Source organism: Panthera pardus, unplaced genomic scaffold (genome assembly GCF_024362965.1).
Source record: "Panthera pardus isolate Hobbes unplaced genomic scaffold, ASM2436296v1 HiC_scaffold_1, whole genome shotgun sequence".
NCBI classification, from domain to species: Eukaryota; Metazoa; Chordata; class Mammalia; order Carnivora; family Felidae; genus Panthera; species Panthera pardus.
This window is the reverse complement of record NW_026526654.1, coordinates 22031412-22052850: the sequence shown is the minus strand read 5'-3', so window position 1 is coordinate 22052850 and position 21439 is coordinate 22031412. Positions and strand designations below refer to the sequence as shown.

At 43.3% G+C, this 21439-nt stretch overlaps 1 protein-coding gene across 4 annotated transcripts in view; it reads left to right on the top strand.

Moving 5' to 3' along the window:
* Nucleotides 1-21439, top strand: part of FARP1 (FERM, ARH/RhoGEF and pleckstrin domain protein 1) — a 294494-nt gene that overhangs the window by 13332 nt on the left and 259723 nt on the right. The window lies entirely within an intron of this gene.

The window sequence follows — 21439 nt, the reverse complement described above, 5'->3', positions numbered from 1 at the left end:
GGTTATGTTTATTTTATTTTATTTTATTTTTTTTAAACAAAACATGCCCAAAACACACCTTTAAAAGACCTGGCTAAATGGTTTCCTAGACTCCCCGGCACAGGTTTAATGAACCCTGTTAGCTGCCTATTTTGTGAAGGGGTAGATCAACAAGAATAATTGTGTATCTAAAATCTTAGTCCCGGGGGGCCTGGGTGGCTTGGTAGGTTAGGCATCCGACTCTTGGCTTTCTTTGGCTCGAGTCATGATCTCCCAGTTCGTGAGTTCAAGCTCCACGTAGGGCTCTGCGCTGACAGCTCGGTGCCTGCTTGGGATTCTCTGTCTCTCCCTCCCTCTCTCTCTGCCTCTCCCCCACAATGTCTCTCTAAAAATGAATAAACTTAAAAAAAAAAAAAAAAACAACACCTGAGTCCCAGAATGGAACAATGCCAGCAAGAAATAGATGTAAGATGTCAGTTCTGGTGGTGCTTTTCTCGGAGACCTGATAGGGTATATAGCTTTGATTTCAGTAACTATTTTGAGTGATACTAATTAAAAGATAAAGTTACAGAAGCTCCTGAATGACAGTGTAGATACGGAGAAAAGAACGCAGGCTTGAGGCATGTATTAATTATCTATTGCTGCATGACAAATTCCTTTCAAATTGAATGACTTAGACCAGTAGTAAGTATTTATTGTCTTGCATAGTTTCTGCAGATCAGGACTTTGGGAGTGGTTTAGATGGGCGGTTTCTGTCCACTTCTTTGCAGCAAAGATGTCAGCTGGGGCTTTAGGGTCCGCTTCCAAGGACCCCTGTAGGCTCCTTGGGTAGGATGCTTGAGTGACCTCACAATATGGTGGCTAGCTTCTTTCAGAGTGAGTGACTTATGAGGAGGCCAAGGTACATGCTGCCATGACTTTTATGATGTAGGCTTTTGAAGTCATTAATTGTCACTTCCACAGTAGTTTTTGTCACACAGGCCAGCTGTGATTCAGAGGGAGGGGACTATAGAAAAGTTTGGATGCCAGGAGGTAAGGATCATTGGAAGCTGGCTACCATAGCACGTGAAGGACCTGTGTTCAAATCCTAGCTCTGCCATTCAGACATTGTGTGGTCTGGAGCAAGTCTTTTAGTTTCTGACTCTCAGTTCCCTGTCATATTTTAATACCTATTGAGCTATAAATCACAGATTTTAAATAACTTGCTTGTAAAAAGTCTTGGTGATCAGCATTTTTTAGAATTTGGCATTTCTTTTGGGATTTGGAGATAATACAGTTGACCCTTTAACAACACGGGTTTGAACTGTGTGGGTCCACTTACACATAGAGTTTTGTCCATAAATACAGTACTTTAAGTATATTTCCTCTTACGATTTTCTCAGTAACATTTTCTTTTCTCTAGCTTGCTTTATTGTAAGAATACAATACATAACATGACTGACAAAATATGTGTTAGTTGGCTGTTTATGTCATTGGTAAGTCTTCCAGTCAACAGTAGGTGATTAGTGGTTAAGTTTTAGGAGAGTCAAAAGTTATACATCGATTTTTGCCTGTGTGGTCGGTACCCCCAACCCCCACGTTGTTCATCAGTCAACTGTATATAAAAAAGGGACTGCCTGGTGATTTATAAAAAGCTCATGACATCGTAGGTATTATTTGTATTATTAAACTATGAAGCTTTAAATCTTAACTGTGCAGGAGGCCAAGAGAAGAGACTCTTAAATATGGAGAACAAACTGAGGGTTCCTGGCGGGGAGGTGGGTGGGTGGGGTGCACTATATGGGTGATGGACATTAAGGAGGGCACTTGTTGGGATGAGCACTGAAGATTATATGTAAGTGATGAATTACTAAATTCTACTCCTGAAACCATTGTTACTCTGTATGTTAAGTCGCTTGGAGTTAAACAAACAAACAAACAAACAAACAAATCTTAACCGTGCAGAACATATCAACAAAGACAAACGCATTAGGTAATAAAAGCTTTCTTTTAAGAAAAGGTATTGGTCACAGCTCCTTTCACATTTATATTCTACGTATGTTGAAAACTTTTTTCCTTTCCTTTATTTCCCAGTCATTGTGAAATAGTGAAGACCAAATTCATCATCTAGTCTCGCTCTCTGTTTTGTTTGTAGTAATACCCCCAGTGAGAAATCTATTACTAGTGGTCTTACCATGTGTGCTGCAAGGACTCGGGGACCTTTGTGATGAGTTTAGGGCTGTCTGGAGAGCAGGTGTGAAGGATCAGCTCGTTACATCTCTGCCTCTTTGTAGAGTTTTTAGAAAATGCTTACTTGTAAGAGTAATTTAAAAATACATAAATCAGCACGCTTTGACTTTATTGGAATAGTCCAGAAAGCTTTCCTGTTCAAATTGATCATGATGTGGGATAGCCTACCTGTCACCGAAAAGAAGGTGACTGAACGAATTCTGGTGTCTTGGCCTCCTTTTCTGTTCCCACCTCCTTTATTTCACCCTCCCCCTGGACTGCCCCTAAATCCAGCCACAGGAGCCCTCCTGTCTCGCACCCTCTCACCTCCACACCTGCTGATTCCTCAGCTTGGAAGGCAAGGGCTCTCCACCCAGTTCTCCCGTTAGACGTCCACCCAGTCCCTACCCACTCCCTTTCAGAAGCCTTTCTAAGGCTTAGGTCTCCTCCTAGGGGCTCACCTGGACCCTCTGTCTCTACAGTGTGTTTTTTGTCTTCCCCACTCATTTTATTATTGGAGCACTGATTTTTATTGAGCGCTTCTGAGTCTCAGGCTGAGTCCTAAGTGCTTTAGGTATACAGACTCATTTAGTCATCCCAACTGCCCTCATGTTTAATCCCCATTTTATATGAGGAAACTGAAGCACAGAGAATTAAATGACTTGCTGGAAGGTCATACAGCTTATTGGCAGAGCCAAAGAAGAGGCTCAGGAAGTCTTTCCCCACTTGTGGGAGAGCCCCTTCTACTGAAGTATTTTTTTAAAAAAATTTTTACATGTTTATTTTTGAGAGAGAGAGAGACAGAGAGTGAGTGGGGGAGTGGCAGGAAGAGAGGAAGACACAGAATCTGAAGCAGGCTCCAGGCTCTGAGCTGTCAGCACACAGCCCGATGCGGGGCTTGAACCCATGAACCATGAGATCATGACGTGAGCTGAAGCTGGACACTTAACCGACTGAGCCACCCAGGCGCCCCTCTACTGAACTATTTTACACCTCTGCATTCCCAGTGCCTAACAAAGTGCTGGGAACTTGGTAGGCGCTCAATAAATACTTGCTGATGCTTAACTCTTTTAAGAAGCAAATTTTGTGACATAATTTCTTGTATTTCTTTGTAAAATGTCCCTCTCCTAGCCTTCTGCAGGATGATGGGGTTCTGAGTTTATATCTTATGCTATTCATCAACATTCTTGTGTCTGGTCACTTACCTCTTTTGTAATTATACACTTAGTTTGCTACTTAGGGATGAGCACATATATGTAAACTTCTACGTAAGATCGATCGAGTATCTATCTATCTGTCTATCCGCGTTTATATATACTTATGTGCATTGAGAAAGGTTTTTTTACTCATGATGTTTTTCTTTGGATAGGACTGACATGAGTGGTTTTTTTTTTTTCCTTTGAACTTTCTGTGCTTTGTAAATTTCCCAGTACTACATTCTTACTGCTTTGATAATTATCCAGTCATGCTATTTAAAATGAGAAAAGTAAACTATTTTTCAGAGATGCGAAGAGAGGAAAAGTTTTAAGAGTTTCTGCTGCACCTTAAGCAGAGCCTGCCCACATATGTGAATGTGTGAGGCATGCTTTGGGCATTACACATCTTCCCCTGTTGTATTATTGAAACCATCTCCCTGAATATTGTGTTCTTCCTAGTGCTTCCAAGGCGCATAACAAAGAAATATAGGTGCTCATGACACTTGGGTGAGAGATGGTGATTGACAGGTGTTTCTTTATTTGTGGTGTGGAAGTTCAAGGTTGTCTGAGGTCTGTGGTCCCGGTCATGGGATGCTTTTATTTTGGAGATAGAATAATTCATAAGGATGAACTCAGACTCTAGACTTTGAGAGTCTGAGAACAGTTATAATAATAATCTCAAGGTCACATACGTAACTCCCAGAGTCAGCATTACCAGGTCCAAAGTCGGTGGTAAGGTTCAATGCCTCTGGCAGCACAACAGTGACCGGGAACAAGTTGCTTCTTCCAGGCTCAAAGGTAGATTAGCAAGGAATGAAGGGAATAAGAAATTGTCCTTGGGGTTTGATTTCCTTTTATTTAAAAATGGCCATGCTTTGTTGTAGGAAGAAAAACTCTTGAGAAACACAGAGGTTGTTTTGTTTTCTAGTCATGCCAGGCTGTTGGGGTATCACCTACCTGCCTGTTTATCCTGAGGAGTTGACCCATGGAGGCGGGGGGGGGGGGGTGTGTTTGGGGGTGAGGTGTGGGGTGAGCACTGCTCTAGGTCTCCATCCCCACCCCTCCCCCACTCTCTTCCTTGCCCCCACCCCCCCACCCCCCACTGATTCAGTGCTGGGGTTGGTCTTCCGTTCTGAAGAGGGAAAGGACAAGAAGAAAAGATTGTCTTCAGGACTAGTAGGGAAACCGCAATAACCTGTCAAATCCATTTCCTGAAAGTTGCTTGAAAGTCTACTGTATGAGCTCTTAGCACACAGGAAACACGTTGTGGCTTCTCCTTGGAGTCCAGGTACGTGGTGTGAGGCTGTAGGACTGCCAGCTTCATACTGGGTCCTGTGCTGGACAGTGGGAGTGGCACTTTGCATTTATTTTTACTTGATCATTTATTCAGTGAGGAAGGTATTATTTCCATTTTACAGAAGAGGAAACTGAGACCTAGATGATTGGGTAACGAGCCCAAGGTCACCCAGCTAGCTAATCGGCCAAATGAGGTTTTCCTAAAGTCCACACTCTTCTAAGTGGCCCAGATTGGGATCTTCCCATAGTACAGCTCTAACTGAGCCCACCAGAACCGGGGTCAGGGCAGATAGATCCTGTGAGTTCAGGGTCAAGTCCTGCCTTTATTTTAAAATTGTGATGTGTTGTTCATTGCAAATTTTTAAAAATTACTTTTGGTTTTTAAAGATAGTCACTAAAGGGATGCCTGGGGACTCAGTCAGTTAAGCGTCTTGACTCTTGATTTTTGGCTCAGGTCATGATCTCAAGGTTTGTGAGTTTCAGCTCCGTTTCGTGGTCTGTGCTGATAGTGTGGAGCCTGCTTGGGATCCTCTCTCTTCTCTCTCTGTCTCTCCCCTGCCTGCTCTGTCTGTCTCTCTCTTTCTCTCAAAAGTAAATAAACTTAAAAAAAAAATTCGTCACTGGAGCACCTGGGTGGCTCAATTAGTTAAGCGTCTGGCTTTGGCTCAGGTCATGATCTCATGCTTCGTGAGTTCAAGCCCCGCATCGGGATCTGTGCAGACAGTCTGGAGCCTGCTTGGGATTCTGTGTCTCCCTCTCTCTCTGCCCTCTCCCACTTGCACTCTGTTTCTCTCTTTCTCAAAAATAAACATTAAAAAAATTAAAAAAAACAAAAAAACAGTCACTAAAAATGATCATCTTAATTACTGAGTTGTCTTGGTGCCCCCTTAAATTTTGCACCCACGGTGAGTGCCTCCCTTGCCTCTCCTGAGTTTCGTCTGGACTTAGCAGGCACTTCCGGAGACAGAATGATGACAGCAGCCACCAGAGGATTTCATCATTGTTTCAGCATTGTAATACAAGTTTTTTTTCCTTCAAGGAATTGGGGGGGATGAGTCACAGTCATATTGACATATCTTGGCGTCACCTTTGAAGATGCTGCTCTGCCTCTGATAGACACAGTCGTCGGTACCAGGGGTTACTTATAGCCGTTCAGCTTTGAGAAATTGAAACTCAGGTCTGATGAAAACCTGTTAGAGTCACCAGTGGTGGCTGGTGTTTTGTAGCTGGGTTCTAATGTTTGGGGGTGGGAAGGAGGAGTTCATTTGTCAAACTGAAGCCACATAATAAAGGAGCCGTGGAAGAAGGCTTTCCCTGAATGCTGATGCCAGCCCTCTGGCAGGTGGGTGCTTTTGGCCTCATGTCAGGGTCTGGGGATCACGGGGCTGCACCGTGGGCCAGACTGCTGCATCTTGCCTGCATTGGGTGGCCTGGGTGTCCTGAATAGATCACAAGGCTAGCCTCGTGTATTTCACGTGGGAATTGGCCGTGTTTCATGAAGTCTTTTTTTTTTTTAAATAAAACATTAAAAAATAACCTTGTTTCTTGTGTGTGTGCTTTTTTTTTTTTAAAGAGAGAACTTGAGCAGGGGAGGGGCAGAGAGAGGGGGACAGAGGATCCAAAGCGGGCTCTGTGCTGACCTCAGAGAGCCCAATGCAGGGTTTGAACTCACCATGAATCCTAACCTGAGCTGAAGTTGGTAGCTTAACCAGCTGAGCCACCCAGATGCCCCCATGAGCCTTTTTTAAATTGCAAAAATAATAGGGGTCATGGTAGAAACTTTGAAAAGTAGTCTGACTAAAACACACACCCAGATTGCTTTCTTCTTTATTTTTGCTTTATTTAGGGTTTTTTTTTTTTTGCTTTAATTAAAAAAAAACAAAGTTTTTTAAAGTTTATTTTGAGAGAGAGAGAGAGAGAGAGAGCGCATGCACAAGCAGAAGGAGGGAGCAGCAGAGAGAAGGAGAGACAATCCCAAGCAGGCTCCACACCATCAATGCAGAGCCCGGTGTGGGACTCGATCTTGCAGACTGAGATCATGACCTCAGCTGAGATCAAGAGTCTGACGCTTAACTGACTGCACTACCTAGGTGCCCCCAAAACTTTGCTTTTTAGAGTGGTCTTAGGTTCACAGCAAAATGGAACAGAAAGTACAGAGGGTTCCTATATATACGCCTTGTCCCCCTGTACCCCTGTTATCAACTTCTAGCATTTTCCTTAATGTTTACTTTTTTTCATATTACATATGTTTTATGAATTTCTCCCCCTCAGTCTTGCTTCAGTAATTGTTAAACTAATATGATTAAGGTAAAAGGTCTTGTGAGGTCATTTCCTGTTGACCTTGCCTCTGAGGAATGTAGCTGAGCTCACAGTGTGGAGGGGGAGGTCCCCAGACCACTTGCTCTTTGAATATTTACCATGTGGATATTTCCCAGAATGTGCTTAGAAGGATTTAGGGGCTATGAAGACTGTCCCTCCTGTGTCTTTTATCATTGTTGTTTTTGTTTTGTTTTTGTTTTTGTTTTTAATGGCATTTGAGGGAGGGGGTCTGGGATCTACTTTCCATTAGAAGCGTTTAGCCTTTCTCATGAGGTAGAAAATAGAACTGTGGCAGGAGTGTTTCCAGAACAGTCTTGAGTGTCAAAGGAAACACCTAACTCTGAAGGATGCTTCTGGCAGTTAATACTCCCGTGGGGCAAGCCTGTCTGACAGCTGGGGGGTCGCAAAGTGGTGTGGGATTTCCAAGAGGGGGATGTGTGAGGAGTGGGAACATGTTTGCCTTCTCGGTGAGGGTGCTCTGGGAAAAAAGCGCCTTTCTCTAGTGAGTAGACGCTGGCTTCTTTTGTTCACTTCTGTGTAACTGCTGCCTAACACTGGCCATGGCCCATTGTCAGTGGTCATTAAGCTGAATGAAGGAACTGAGACCCCCTTTGGGGCTTCTTGGTAAAATTACCTTGGACCTCTCAAACCTGAGCCGACTGACTTCATCCACTGTTTGGCCCACATGGCTGTAAAAGCCTTGGATTTATAGTCCCAAATTGATAGTACATCTAAATTTATTCATCACCCTGGCCCTCAGACACCTGTTTCTCCTGTAGAGTACCCGCCTTTAGCTTCTGGACTTCATTTCAGGCGCCATCACACCCAGGCCCGGCCCAGTTAGCCTCTTGTGAAGTTAGAGAATCCTTAACAATGTTCTAGGAATGGCTGAGGTGTCTTTTAGCTCAGGAGCTGGGGGATCTGAAAAACAAATGCCCACTTAGGGGAAGAAAGAGCTTACTTCGGGGCCATGATATCCTACTTTAGTGGCTTATAAATTGAATCCTTCTGATTACCCCTCTTTAGGTGAATCCTGAATAAATTACTGGGTTGCTTGACTCTGAGTAATGCTGTTGCTGACAACTCCAATCTCACTTTGAATGAATGGTGCACCTACGAGCATTTGAGATTCTGGGGGAGAGGAGGGGAAAACAAAAAGAATCAGGAAATTGGCATATGGGTATTTTACTTCTATTAATATTTGTCTGTTTGCAGGCTACCTTGGCCATTGTGGGGGGAGTATCGTTTGTTTGAAACACAGAGGCTGGTTGAACATCTGGACTCTGTTTCCCTGACATCCTCTGGGCAGCATTTCAGGGAGTCTTGTTTTGAGAATGAAGAGAAGGGCTTTTTAATTTGAGACTGAAGGAGCCAGGAAGTCTGGGGTGCTCTTGGTGGGTTTACGCTGAAATCTCTCAGTTCTTCCTAATTGAACCTCTTGGCTCTTTTGATTTGTGTTTGATTACACAACAGAGCCACACCTCCGTGGCCTTCATTTCACAGGCGTTTTTTTTTTTTTTTTTTTTTTTTTTTTAATTTTTTAACGTTTTATTTATTTTTGAGACAGGGAGAGACAGAGCATGAACACGGGAGGGTCAGAGAGAGAGAGGGAGACACAGAATCTGAAACAGGCTCCAGGCTCTGAGCTGTCAGCACAGAGCCCAACGCGGGGCTCGAACTCACGGACCATGAGATCATGACCTGAGCCCAAGTCGGCCGCTTAACCGACTGAGCCACTAAGGCGCCCCCACAGGCCGTTTTACCTGCAACTCTGACTCCGGGGGAGGCATGATTAATCTTTTAGAGAGCTGAGATTTTTGCTTCATGTGAAACAAGTGTCCTATTCTTAATAGTTTTAAGAGTTCTATGGCGTTCTTCATCGCTGTTACTTTAGCTTCCTCCTCTGTCCTACCTCACATGTACCTTTTTGTGTGAGGGGAAGCCTCTCTCCGTCTCTCTGATGTAGAGCCTGCCTGGCAGGCCGAGAGGTTCCCCAGACAGGACTGTCTGAAGCGAATGACAGGCGTTTTGCTTAATCCTATCATTTATCTTCAAAATGCTATGAAGTTGAGTTTGATTTAAAAATCTTTTGCTCGAGTTTGTGATATCGCTAATAATTGGTAAAATTGTACTGTGATGTGGCAACCGTGTGGCTATTAAAGGAAAGGAAACGTTTTGTGAGGAACCGTTTTAAGGCGAACTGTGACTATTTTGAAGCGATACCGTGAACATGCACGTGGCCTGTTGTGCCTTGGTTTAAAAAACTTTTTTTAAATGTTTATTTTTGAGAGAGAGAGAGTGCGCACACATGCGAGTGAGCAGGGGAGGAGCAGAGAGAGAGAGGGTGGAAGAGGATCGGAAACAGGCTCTTCGAGAGAGCCCAACGTGGGGCTCGAACTCAGGAACTGTGAGATCATTGACCTGAGCCGAAGTCTGACGCTGAACCAACCGAGCCGCCCTAGGTGCCCTGTGCCTTGGTTTTCAATCCCAGTAATTCAGAGTTTATGGCAGTTTGAGCTCGGTCCGGCCAAAGTTTTGTTTTGTTTTGTTTTTGTTTTTTTAAGATTTTACTTTTAAGTAATATCTGCACCCAGTGTGGGGCTTGAACTCCCAACCCCGAGATCAGGAGTTGCAGGCTCTACTGACTAAGCCAGCTAGGTGCCCTGAGGCTGAAGTTTGTTTTAACAGGATGCTATGGAGAAAAGGTTTGTTAATCAAATAGGAAAAATAAAGTTACATAAGGAAAGTTTATTCCCTTTAAGAGAAGAAACTTTTCCGATACTTGGGAAAGAATCATTCATGGTTCTACCCATTAAGACAGGCCCCGTAGGACCTTTTTGTGACAATCCCCCATCATTTAAAAGTAAAACATTCAGAAATGTTTTATGCATAGACATTTAACACAAATGGTCGCGTATACTATGCTGAGTTGTATCTTGTTCGTTTCACTCCATACACTCTGAAGATGATTCCATAGTAATACATACAGATCTGTCTCATTTTTTATTGGCACATAGTAGCCATTTTAGAGGGGTATCTTCAGTTCCCTGTGAAGTTTCCCCGATGATAGACATTTAGGTTGTTTTAGATATTTTGGTCTTATAAACAGTGTTGCAGTGAGGATCCTTGGTGTCTCTGCGAGTATATCTGAAATAGAAATTCCTAGAAGTGGGATGTGTGTCAAAGGTATGTTTGTTTTCAAAATAGATACGGCCATATTGCCCTCCAAGAGTTTATCCCCATTTGTTTGTTTTACTAACTCTTAACATAGTGCTTACCATTGCTAGGAACTATTGTTATTGTTAGTAATAGTAACAAATATTAACTGGTTTAATCCTCATAGCAACCCTTAGAGGTAACTCTCATGATTGCGGTTTTATAGATGAGGAAACTGAGGCCACAGAAATGATGTAATCTGCCCTAAGGCCGTGTCCAGTAAGTGGTGAGCCAGGATTTGAACCCAGGCGGTCTGGATCCAGAATCCCCTCTTAACCATGGTGCTTAACTGCCTGTCACAGTGGGGAACCACAGTGATGTCAAATGTTTACATGTTTCCTAACCTGACCACTGAGATGTCAGGCTTTCTTAATTGTTATTCTGCATTTTTCTTACTAATAGTTGAGGCTGGACTTATTTTCACATGTAAACAAGCCATTTGGATTTTCTTTGCTGTCTATCCACGATCTGTTCCTGCCTTTTCCCATTTTTCTAATAGGTTGCAAGTATTTTTCTTGTTGATTAGCAGGAGGTCTTTTGCATATGGAGAAGTTAGTCCTTAGTCAAATGCTTTGTCCTACTTTGTAGTTTCCTTTTTGGCTCTGTACTTTATCAGCCATTTCCTCCATGGTGTCTGGGATCTAGGTTATGTTTAGAGAGATCTTCCTCAATCTGAGAGCATTTAAAAAAAAATCTCATATTAGAACTTTATGGTTTTTTCAAAAAATTTATGTTGGTTTAAAGAGTGGCATGGGATCCAACTTTATTTTTTTCTAATAACAGTCAGTGGTAATGACATGCAGGTATCCAAGAATAAAAAACAAACTCCCAGGAGATTACTATTTGGGGTCATTTTATTGTTATAGTTTCTGCTGTGACTGTTGACAACTGAGCCATGCTGTTAGCCATATGGCTCATGTTTATGCCGTGTTTGTTTGTTTGTTTGTTCCTTTGTGCCCAATTTTGCTTTCCCTGGGGTTAATAATTAGCATTTCCTTTGCCTCATTTTCCATGTACTTAGCAAATTTATTTAAAAACCCTTACCTCTTATCTAAATCTCTTTAATATGTATACAAATTCATCAGATGCTCAGATAGTCTATGTTTTTTCATCAGTGAGATTTGTCTGGAAGTCTCCTGAGCTGCTCTGGTCTGGGCTATGTTGCTTTCTGGCCTGGTCAGCACCCTTCTGTGTCTCCTACAGTTACCCTGGCCCCTGTCTGCCTCTAGCACCTGATACAGGATCTCTGGCCTGGTCAGCATTGGGGATCGCTCCTGGAGTACTCCTGCCTCTCTTCCTGAAATCTGTTTTCTGGAACCTATGTCATTCTGTTTCCATGTTTTCTCTGTCATTCTTGTTGCCTGTTTTCTCTGTCATTGTGTTGAAACTCCTTTCTTAGTATCTGAGGAGACCTCATGGGCTCAGAGAAGATCTGAAAACAGGATGGTGAGGTGGAAGGTTGTTTAGAAGTAGTTAAAGCCTCCAGTGGCACCTGGGTGGCTCAGTTGGTTGAGCATCTGACTCTTGATCTTGGCTCAGGTCATGATCTCTTGGTTTCATGAGTTCGAGCCCCAAATCGGGTTATGCACTGTCAGTGTGGAGCTTGCTTCGGATTCTCTTTCTCCCTCTCCCTCTCTCTCTCTTTACCCTGCTAGAGTGCTCTCTCTCTCTCTCAGAATAAATAAATAAACTTAAAAAAAAAAAAAAAAAAGGTAGTCAAGCTTCTGGATCCTCTTCCATACTTCCTACTGGGACAGAGGCTTAGCTCTCTGAACCCCTACCTCACCTGTGTTTCTCCTTCCCTCCCCCTCCCAATGTGGTTAAGTACATTAATTCTATGTGTGCATTATTTATTATCACTGCAGGGAGTGTTCATGGCTGAGCCAGATTCTTTCATTTGGCTGCTTTCTTTTGTTTTTCCTAGAGATAATTTACTTCTTAAAAACTTGCTTGATTTTCGATGTACCCATGGCTAGTTTCTTCCAGATAACTTCAACAGCCCCGTCAATTTTCTTTCAACTAATTTTTACCCAATTCTGCATGCATTGTATAATCGTTCACCTTTCCCATCTTTTTTTCCTCCAATGTGTACCACTGTGTGCAACACCCCTATCCTAGTACATAGCCATCATTCAGAGACTTTCCTTTATTGTTTTCCTATCCTGGACCCACTCTTCTGGATTCTTTATTCTCTACCTTTATAGTTTATACTCCATTGTTGTGATGGAATACATACTACAGTCGCTTTCTCAAAGTTACAAGGAAGCTTTAGAATCTTTGCCTGGAAAAATGCCTTCAATGAATGCTGAGATTTGCTTGATAATTTTACTACACGTGCAATTAAACATTGAAGATATGATCCTTCAAAGTTCGAAGACTTTGGTGCCTTGTCTTCTCGCATCATTTGTATGTGATTTGTTTTCTTTCTCTTTCTCTCTGAAACATTTTAGAAACTTCACCTAATGTCTCAAATTGTGAAGTTTCACAATATTTGGCATATATCTCGGAGGGCCCTTTTAAAATATTTATTTAAAAAAATTTTATTTTAGAGAAAGAGGGAAAGGGAGAGCACAAGCAGGGGAGAGGGTCAAAGGGGGGGAGGGAGGGAGGGAGGGAGGGAGGGAGGGAGAGAGAGAGAGAGAGAGAGAGAGAGAGAGAGAGAGAGAGAATCTCAAGCAGGCTCAGTGTGGAGCCTGACACAGGGCTCGATCCCACGACAGCCCTGAGATCGTGGCCTGAGCCGAAATCAAGAGTTGGATGCTCAACCGACTGAGCTACCCAGGTGCCCCTTAAATTATTTTGCTGGACATTTGCTTTTCTTTTAAGTCTGAAACCCTTGTCTATCAGTCTGGAACATTTCTTGGAATAAAAAAAATAATAATTTCTTTTAATTCTCTTTTTTTGTAACTCCTATTATTTAAGGATTAGACCTTATGGAAGATTGCCTACTTTTTGAATTTCCATCTGCTTATTTTTTTTGCTCTATTTTCTATGGAATTTCTTTAAATTAACCTTTCAGCTAACTATAGAAACAAAAATTTCAGTTATCCGTATTATTAATTTTCAAGAGCTGTCGGCCTGTTTTTATAGCATCTCTTCCTATATTTTGAGACATGATGTTCTCTCTGGGGATCTTCATTCTAAATTTAAAAACATTTTCCTCTGCTCCCTGTAAAGTCTGCATGTTTTCAGAAGGCTTTTTTCCTCCTCTGCATTTTGGTCCAGACTTTCATTTTGTAAGCTTTCCTTAAATGTTTGCTGATCCTTGGCTGTTTATTAAGAGCAGATACTAAGAATAAGGTACAAAAAATCAGATCTGAATCTCTGCGTACGTGGATGGGGCTTGTCGATTGTTGATTTTTCTTTAAAGCGATGAAGCAGAAATTGGTCTTTTTTGTTGGATGAAACCCTCAAATGTCAGTATGTGTGTTCCTTCAGATTCTTCGGAGAATAATTCCTCCAGCTTTGTCTGGAATAAGGCTGGGATAGGCTAAGAGTAATCTGGAAGCAGGATGGAGGAAGGGGACTATGTGTCCTATGGGGGTGGTGAGTAGATGTTTCCTCAATGCCCACCAACTCTGGCTGCGTTTTCAGCCCAGAATCACATCTCTCTTTTTCATTGTGCCTGTTACTACTTTGAGTTTCTGATCTCCCCGATTCGATTTCATTGGATCATAAGCCTTTTAATTGGCGGTTGGGGCAGATGGAGGAGGGGACTTAGGGCCCCAAGGTCCACCCTTTTTGCATCTGGCCTGCACCCTCTGTTCCAGCCTGCCCCTCAGCCTCCCTTCCAGAGGGGCCTCCCAGGGGCTTTGGGAGGGAATTGGCCTATTTGTTAGAACCCCTCGTAGCATCACTTAGGGCCATCATCAGTTACTTCTCTGCTTTCCATTGTCCAAAAGTCCGCTGAATGTCTTGTCTGCTCTTGTCTTTGCTGCGTATCGTTTTGTCCTTTTGAACAGATACGTTTGCTGTGATTTTGGTGGATCTTTGATGGCAGAAGTAATACAGGCAAGGCGGTTTATCTGCCATGTTCAACCGAAAGTTTGTTTTGCCAAGGGGCAAAAATTTACTGTAGAAGCACTAAAAATCCCAGCCCTAAATTGTTAAGAAAATTATGTCACATTTTCACTTACCACGGGTGCAGATTTAGTCCAATGCATGTGGGTCCGTCTAAGAATTGATATAATTTCTTAGATGATAGGTTTGTCCTGCAAACACAGAAGTGCCCCTGCCCACGTCCACACCCTCACTCGGGTTTTTCTCTCATTTCCTCACCTTCACACAGGAACTGAAGCTCAGTCTGTCTTAGAGGTTTGTTTTTTGTGTTTTGTGTTTTGTTTTGTTTTGTGTTGTTTTAAATCTCTTGGCCACAGGTGTTTTCACTCACTCCGGGGTGGGGGGGGGGGGGCGGGGGCGGGGTGTGCCAGCCTCAGTGAGTTTAGTAATTCTCTTCTGGATGGAACAAAGAGAAGGTGTCCCTGATGGCAATCCTGCTGTGCTTTTTCTGGTTTGTGCTGTTCTGTCGGGTGGGGTGGGGAGAAGTAGGAGAATTCCGGTTCTGATGAGCCACGAATGAGACATTTCTGAGCAGGAATCCAGCAGATAGATGCCAGGCTATTGATCTGAGTTTGGCTGCTGAGGGGGGTCTTGGTGGCCGTGGGGATGAAGGAAGGGATGGGAAGGAGGGAGAAACTGGCAGAATAAGCCAGACTCTGAAAATAGGGTGTCATGGGGGTTGGCACGGTGGGACTCAGCTCAGACAGCTACTTTACCAGTGCCACCAAGCAGTTATGTGACCCCCTTGGAATTTCCCCATGACCTCACCTCCCCGGGGGTTGCAGCCAAAAGAATGAGAATCACAGGCTGCCCCTAGCGGAGTTCCCAAAGAGACCCACAAATCCGACAGTTCAGCGTAAAGGAGCAAAGAGAAATTACCCCTGAGTCCGTGACCTGCTCATGTTCTGGGTTTGTTTTAGACCTTGGACAAGTGCGATAATTTCCATGTTTTTTTTTGTGGTTTTTGTTGTTGTTGTTGTTGTTGTTGTTGTTTTTGGAAATGGAGAAGCTGGAGCTTGAAGGAAGTGAGCTAATAACCAGATTTTCAACACAATGCTGGCTTTTGCATTTCTTTGTATTTTGTCAGGCCCTTGACATTCGTTTAAAGAAAAAAAATTCTTTCTCCTTGAACATCTGTGCAAAATCAGATAGGGTGGAGGGTTTAGAGCCCAGGGAGAGTATGGGGTAATTTAGCATGTTCCTGAAAGCTGCAGAGATCACAGGTCCACTCTGTTATAGCACCATGGCACCAACCCAGTAGCCAAGGCAGGCCGGCAAATTGTGCCAAAAAGATGCATTTGTAATCACATTTTGAAAAACGTGCAGTAGATTAGTGGGGAAATAGGCATTCTGGCCGTGGTTAAGGATAGCTGTCACTCAGGTTTCTAGCTCCGGTGTTGGGTGTGCACATCAAAAAAAAGCAAACTCAATTCCCTAAATCAGCTTGGCACACAGCCCCTTCCAAATTCATCATCATTTCTTAGCATTATAGCCTGTGCATCGCTGTGAGCCAGGAAATCTCATGTGTAATTAGGTCATTTGTTCTTGAGAGTTCTGTCCTTGCAAAGAAGGAGAGGAATTTTCATGGGCCGTTGGCATAAGTAAAAAAGTCAGCCGTTCCACGGTTCGCTCAAATTTCAGGTGGTACTTACGAAAATTCCTTCTTAAAGAATTTTGTAGATTTCAGGATATCAATTGACCTGGGTAAAATTTCTTCAGGTTTTGATTTTCATTTACTCTAGGTTTTTGCCTCTCAGCCTGCAGTCTTTGGAATCCTAAGGGGTTTGCATCTGTGGATTGCAGGTTTGTGAGGTATTTTCAGGATTTCAGAACGCCAACCAGCAGAATCGCACAGGGGCCTGGAGTGGGAGTAGGGGTGGGAGGCGGGCCATCTCATTAAGTCCTTGCAAATTAACAAATTAACAGAAGCATCAGGGCTGTTGGGCTTGGCCAGATCTTTCTCATTGGGGTGCGGAAACATGCAGTCTCCTGCTGGTCACAAGGACTTACTGACCATTCGTTCATCACAGGTGTCTTTAAGCATGATGGGGAAGTGTTGCAGTCTGGCACATGTGTTCTCTTGATCAAGGGGTTGGGGTTGGGGAGTGGTGTGGTGGGAAACAAGTGTCAGGGTCCCTGATCCAGAGAGAAGTGACCGCAGTCCTAGCTGAAGGCCACCTGTCCCCGTGCTACTCTGTTCACTCCCCAGGTAAGATGTTTGCCAGTAAGATGGTTGATAGGGGAGTGTTCTCATCCCTGTTTGCAGTTATTTAAGCAAAACCCAGGCACCCACCATGGCTGTGGTCTCAGAGAGTGGTGAGACAGAAAAGGTCTGCACTGCTGGGGGATGGGTGGGTTCTACTGGAGTCCTGGCTGCTTCCTTTCTTTCTAACTCCGAAGTGTTTATTAATGAAATATATTTGAGGGGCGCCTGGCTGGCTCAGTCGGTTGAGCGTCCGACTTCGGCTCAGGTCATGATCTCACGGTTCGTGGGTTTGAGCCCCGCGTCGGGCTGTCTGCTATCAGCACAAAGCCTGCTTCGGACCCTCTGTCTCCTTTTCTCTCTCTGTCCCTCCCCAACTGGTGCACTCTCTCTCTCTCCCTCAAAAATAGAAGGAAAACATTAAAAATATATATATTAGGGGCACTTGGGTGGCTCAGTTGAGTGGCAGCCTGTTCTTGATTTCGGCTCAGGTCATGATCTCATGGTTCATGAGTTCAAGCCCCACATCAGGCTCCATGCTGACAGCGTGGAGCCTGCTTGGGATTCTCTCTCCCCCTCTCTCTGTTCCTCCTCTACTGTGCTTGCTGTCTCTCTCTTTCAAAGTAAATAAATAAACTTAAAAAACTTAAAAAATATATATATCTATATTAGAAATACACAGACTAGAAGGAAATTGACCAAAACGTTAACAACTTTTGCTTGCCAGCTGCACGCTGGTTACCAAATTTAGCAACATTTTGCGGTGAGAGCTTTTCTGCTTTAATTTTGAAAAATGGTCAATAGCGAGGTTTGTTGTGTCAGTTTAAAGTGGGATGGAACATACGTATTTTTGGTGTGCGTCGGAATGTGGGCAAGGGTTGATGACTCAGACCGCTTGATGAAGGTCACGGGGTGTGAGGCTAGCACACCTGAGGAGCCCTCCACACACAGGCGAGGTGCTGTGGCCAAAAGCCCGGTGAGAGCTGCAAGGAAAACCCCCGAGCAGAAGCTTAGGCTTTCTGCTTATCGCTGCCCGAAAGTTTCCTGTTTCTTCTTTTGTGCAGATTCCAAATGTTTCTGGAAAGCTTGAAAGTGAATAAAACAGCCCTTTGACAGAACTGACAGACACTGAGGGGTCTGGGGGGAAGGGGGGAACCCAGTGAGTCATTGTACAGAAGCACTGTGTTGTTAGCTTTGGCAAAGACAGTTCTTAGAGAAAGCTCTGTGAAGTGACTTGCTTTTATGGGGCACGTGAACCCTCTGCCTTGTCTCCCATCCGATTGCCACCACCCCCCCCTTGAATAATAATAACCAACAAACACTTCTAGAGAACATACTCTATGTCAGGCACGGTCCTGAGCACTTTACATATATCGCTCTCTCAATATAACACTGAGAGGTGGATGCCATTACACGTGAGGAAACTGAGGCACAGAGAGGTCAAGCAGTATACACAAAGTCACACAGCTGTAATTGGTAGAGGCATGATTTGAACCCAGGCTGTGCTCTCTCTACACCACTCCCTTGCCTTTGGGCACCAGTGGGGATGGGTGCATGGGTTCGTGGTTAAGTTTAGGTAGAAGGCTCTACTGAAGCTCTCTCTGTAGCAGGTGTTGGACAGCTTGGTTTAATTAAATTTTTGCTAACCAACCAGTCTTTATTGAGGCACCTGAAGGCCATTCACAAACAGGAAGTGTAACATTGGTTCTGTCTTCAAGGAATTCAGGCCAAAGTTGAGATGTGAGATACACGGCTATGAACATTTATATATTATAAGGCATAGTTCTTCACAAGGAACTCTGTGTCGGCACGTTTGTATCTGTCTTTGGAAAAAATAAGTTGCCATCTTAAGGGAAAGCTGGAAATATACCCAAGTTCCAGTTGCTGGAGCTGTCCTCCCTCTCTAATCTCCTTCAACTGGCTCCTCCTAGCCTGTGAACAAGATTTAAGCCTTGGCGATCTTAAAAAACAAAAGTGAGCTAAAAAATCTCCTTCCCGAACCTTTCCTTCTACTGATGTGTTCGCGCCCTCTTAGATGGATTCTTGGAAGAATCCTTTTCGCTTGTGGCTTAATTTCCTCAGTTCCAACATGTTCTGGCAAGGCTTCCAATGGGATCACTCCCCTGCAGTAGTGCTTATTTTGTTTTAATGTTTTAGTCTCTTTTTTTTAAAGTTTATTGGTTTTGAGAGAGAGAGTGCGTGCACACACACAAGTGGGGGAGGGGCAGAGAAGGAGACACAGAATCCCAAGCAGTCTCTGTGCCTTCAGTGCAGAGCCCGGTGCGGGGCTCCAACTCATGAACCATGAGAACATGACCTGAGCCAAGATGCACAGCCAGACATTTAACTGACTAAACCACCCAGGCACCCCAGTAATGCTTATTCTACAACGTATACTCTTTAAAGATTTAAAAGTAATACATGCTTACTGCAGAAAACATGTCTGCACAACAAAACCCACAAAAAAAAAAACCCCGACTGTAACTTGTAAGAAATTACCATAACTTTTAAGAAATTAGCACTGACCTTATGCCACCTCTCCTCCCCTTAGCTGCAAATGTTTCTCAATTATGAATTTTAATAATGCAAAGGATTGTAGCATTTATATTCTACCCTAATATCCCAGTTTCTCGTAACTCTTTTATTTAGTGCTTATCACCAGTCTTCTTACTGTGGCTTTGCTGTTCCTGAGGTTTTGTTTTTCATTTTGATTCATTCTGGGTTGGCAGGATTGCACGGTCGGAGTGTTTTATTTAAAGAAGTCCTCGCGGGGACTGTGTTCCCTGAGTTCTTTGCTGCTTTGAGAGTGGCTGTTTCTTGCCTTTATATTTGAAGGATGATTTGGCTGAGTATCAAGTTCTTGGGTCACATGTTCTTGCCCTCAGAATTTCAGGTGTCGCTCTTCATTTTTTTTTTTTTTTTTTTTTCTGGCATTGGGTATTTCTGGAGGAGGAAGCTAAGGCCAGGGTAGTGTTTCTTCTCTCTTACACGGGATTGGTTTTTTCCTCAACGGACAGGCCTGTGGGATCTTTCATTCTTTTTAGAGCTTAGAGCTTTACTAGCCCATCTGAGCATTGGTTGTTTTAGGTCACTTTCCTGGGATTTTCTGTACCACAGACAGTATCTGTAGATCCCAGATCTGTTTTGCATCACAAAATTTTCTTCCATTAGATCTGTTAATATTTCTGCACATATTTTGAACAGTCTTCACTTTTTAAGAACTGTAGTTGCTGTGTTCTCTCTTTTGTTTTCCAAATCTAACGTCTGTTCTTGTCATCATTTATGTATCTTTTTTTTCCATTTAATTGTGAGTAATTTCTTCAGGTTTGCTCCCTGTGTCTCTTTGTGTTTTCTGAAGCTTGCTTTGTTTTATTGTTGCAGCTGAGTGGCTCCTTTTCTGTAATTTTTTCCTAATCTGCTTTTTCTGCTCTATCAGTTTGCCTAAAATCTCTTAGATAAGTGATAGTCATTTTTTGGAAGCTTCCTATCTAGTTTCTGAGACCCTTTTTAAAATGTTTATTATTTATTTTTGAGAGAGAGAGGGAGAGAGAGAGCAGAGGTGAGGGGCAGAGAGAGAGAGAGGGAGACACAGAACCCAAAGCAGGTTCCAGGGTCTGAGCTGTCAGCACAGAGTCTGACGTGGGGCTTGATCCCATGAACCGTGAGATCACAACCTGAGCTGAGGTTGAATGGAGCCCCCTTTTAGATTGACCATTTTATTGTTGGTATTTTTCAGATAGTGGAGGGATGTTTTTTTCTGAACTCTGAGTCTGTTACCTTTGTTGATTTTCATGGCCACACCATGGGCGTTCAACCTGTGCATTCAGAAAGGGCCCTGCACTTGGGTTAATGATCTGCTGCTTGTGTCTTGAAATTCTTAATTTTGGAACAAGGGGCCCTGTATTTTCATACTGTAGCCACTCCTGTTGATTATTTGTTTTTAAGTTTTATTTTTATTTATTTTGAGAGAGAGAGAGAGAGAGAACCAGCAGGGGAGGGGCAGGGAGAGGGAGACAGAGGATCTGAAGTGGGCTCTGCTGTGACAGCAGAGAGCCCATTGCAGGGCTTGAACTCCCGAACCAACCATGAGATCATGACCTGAGCTGAAGTCAGACGCTCAACCAACTGACCCACCCAGACACCCCTCCTGTTGGTTATTTTTACCTGGGTTTTGCCTGGGTTCCTACTCGACGATTCCTCATTTTTGAATGAGGCTGGGCTGTTTGCGAAAGACACTGATGTGTAGGGTATGTTGAAGGTCAGAAGGTTGGGGTCGGGTGTATTGTAAAATATCCACTCCTATTCGTTACATCCACTTTGTTTTTGTTTTGTTTTGTTTTGTTTTGTTTTGTTTTGTTTTGTTTTTTTACGATTCCTTTTACATCTACCTTGAGAATAATCTTCCTTCAGTTTTAACAAGTATTTTAATGTGTCATTTTAAAGTTATATCCTATATAATAGGGGTGTGGGAGATTATATGATAAGTGGGACTTTTTTTATGCTATTAGAATCTAAAAGCAGTTTATAAAACAGTGTGTGGTGTGATCCTGTTTTTTACTTTTTAAAAACTGTACATTAAAGGGGCACCTGGGTGGCTCAGTCGGTTAAGCATCCGACTTCGGCTCAGGTCATAACCTCATGGTTTGTGCGTTCGAGCCACGCGTCGGGCTCTGTGCTGATGGCTCAGAGCCTGGAACCTGCTTCGGATTCTGTGTCTCCTCTCTCTCTGCTCCTCCCCCACTTGCGCTCTGTCTCTCTCTCTCAAAAATAAACAAACGTTCAAAAAAAAAATTTAAAAATGGTGCATTAAAATGTTGAACGGGAAAATACCAAAATGTTGTTATCCAGATTTCTAAAGTCCATTACTACTCTTGCTGTGGTGATCATGGGGAGTGGTAGCCGGCTCTGCGTCCTTTCCAGTATCTCAGTAATAATCTCAAATAGGAATTTGTGAGAAACAATC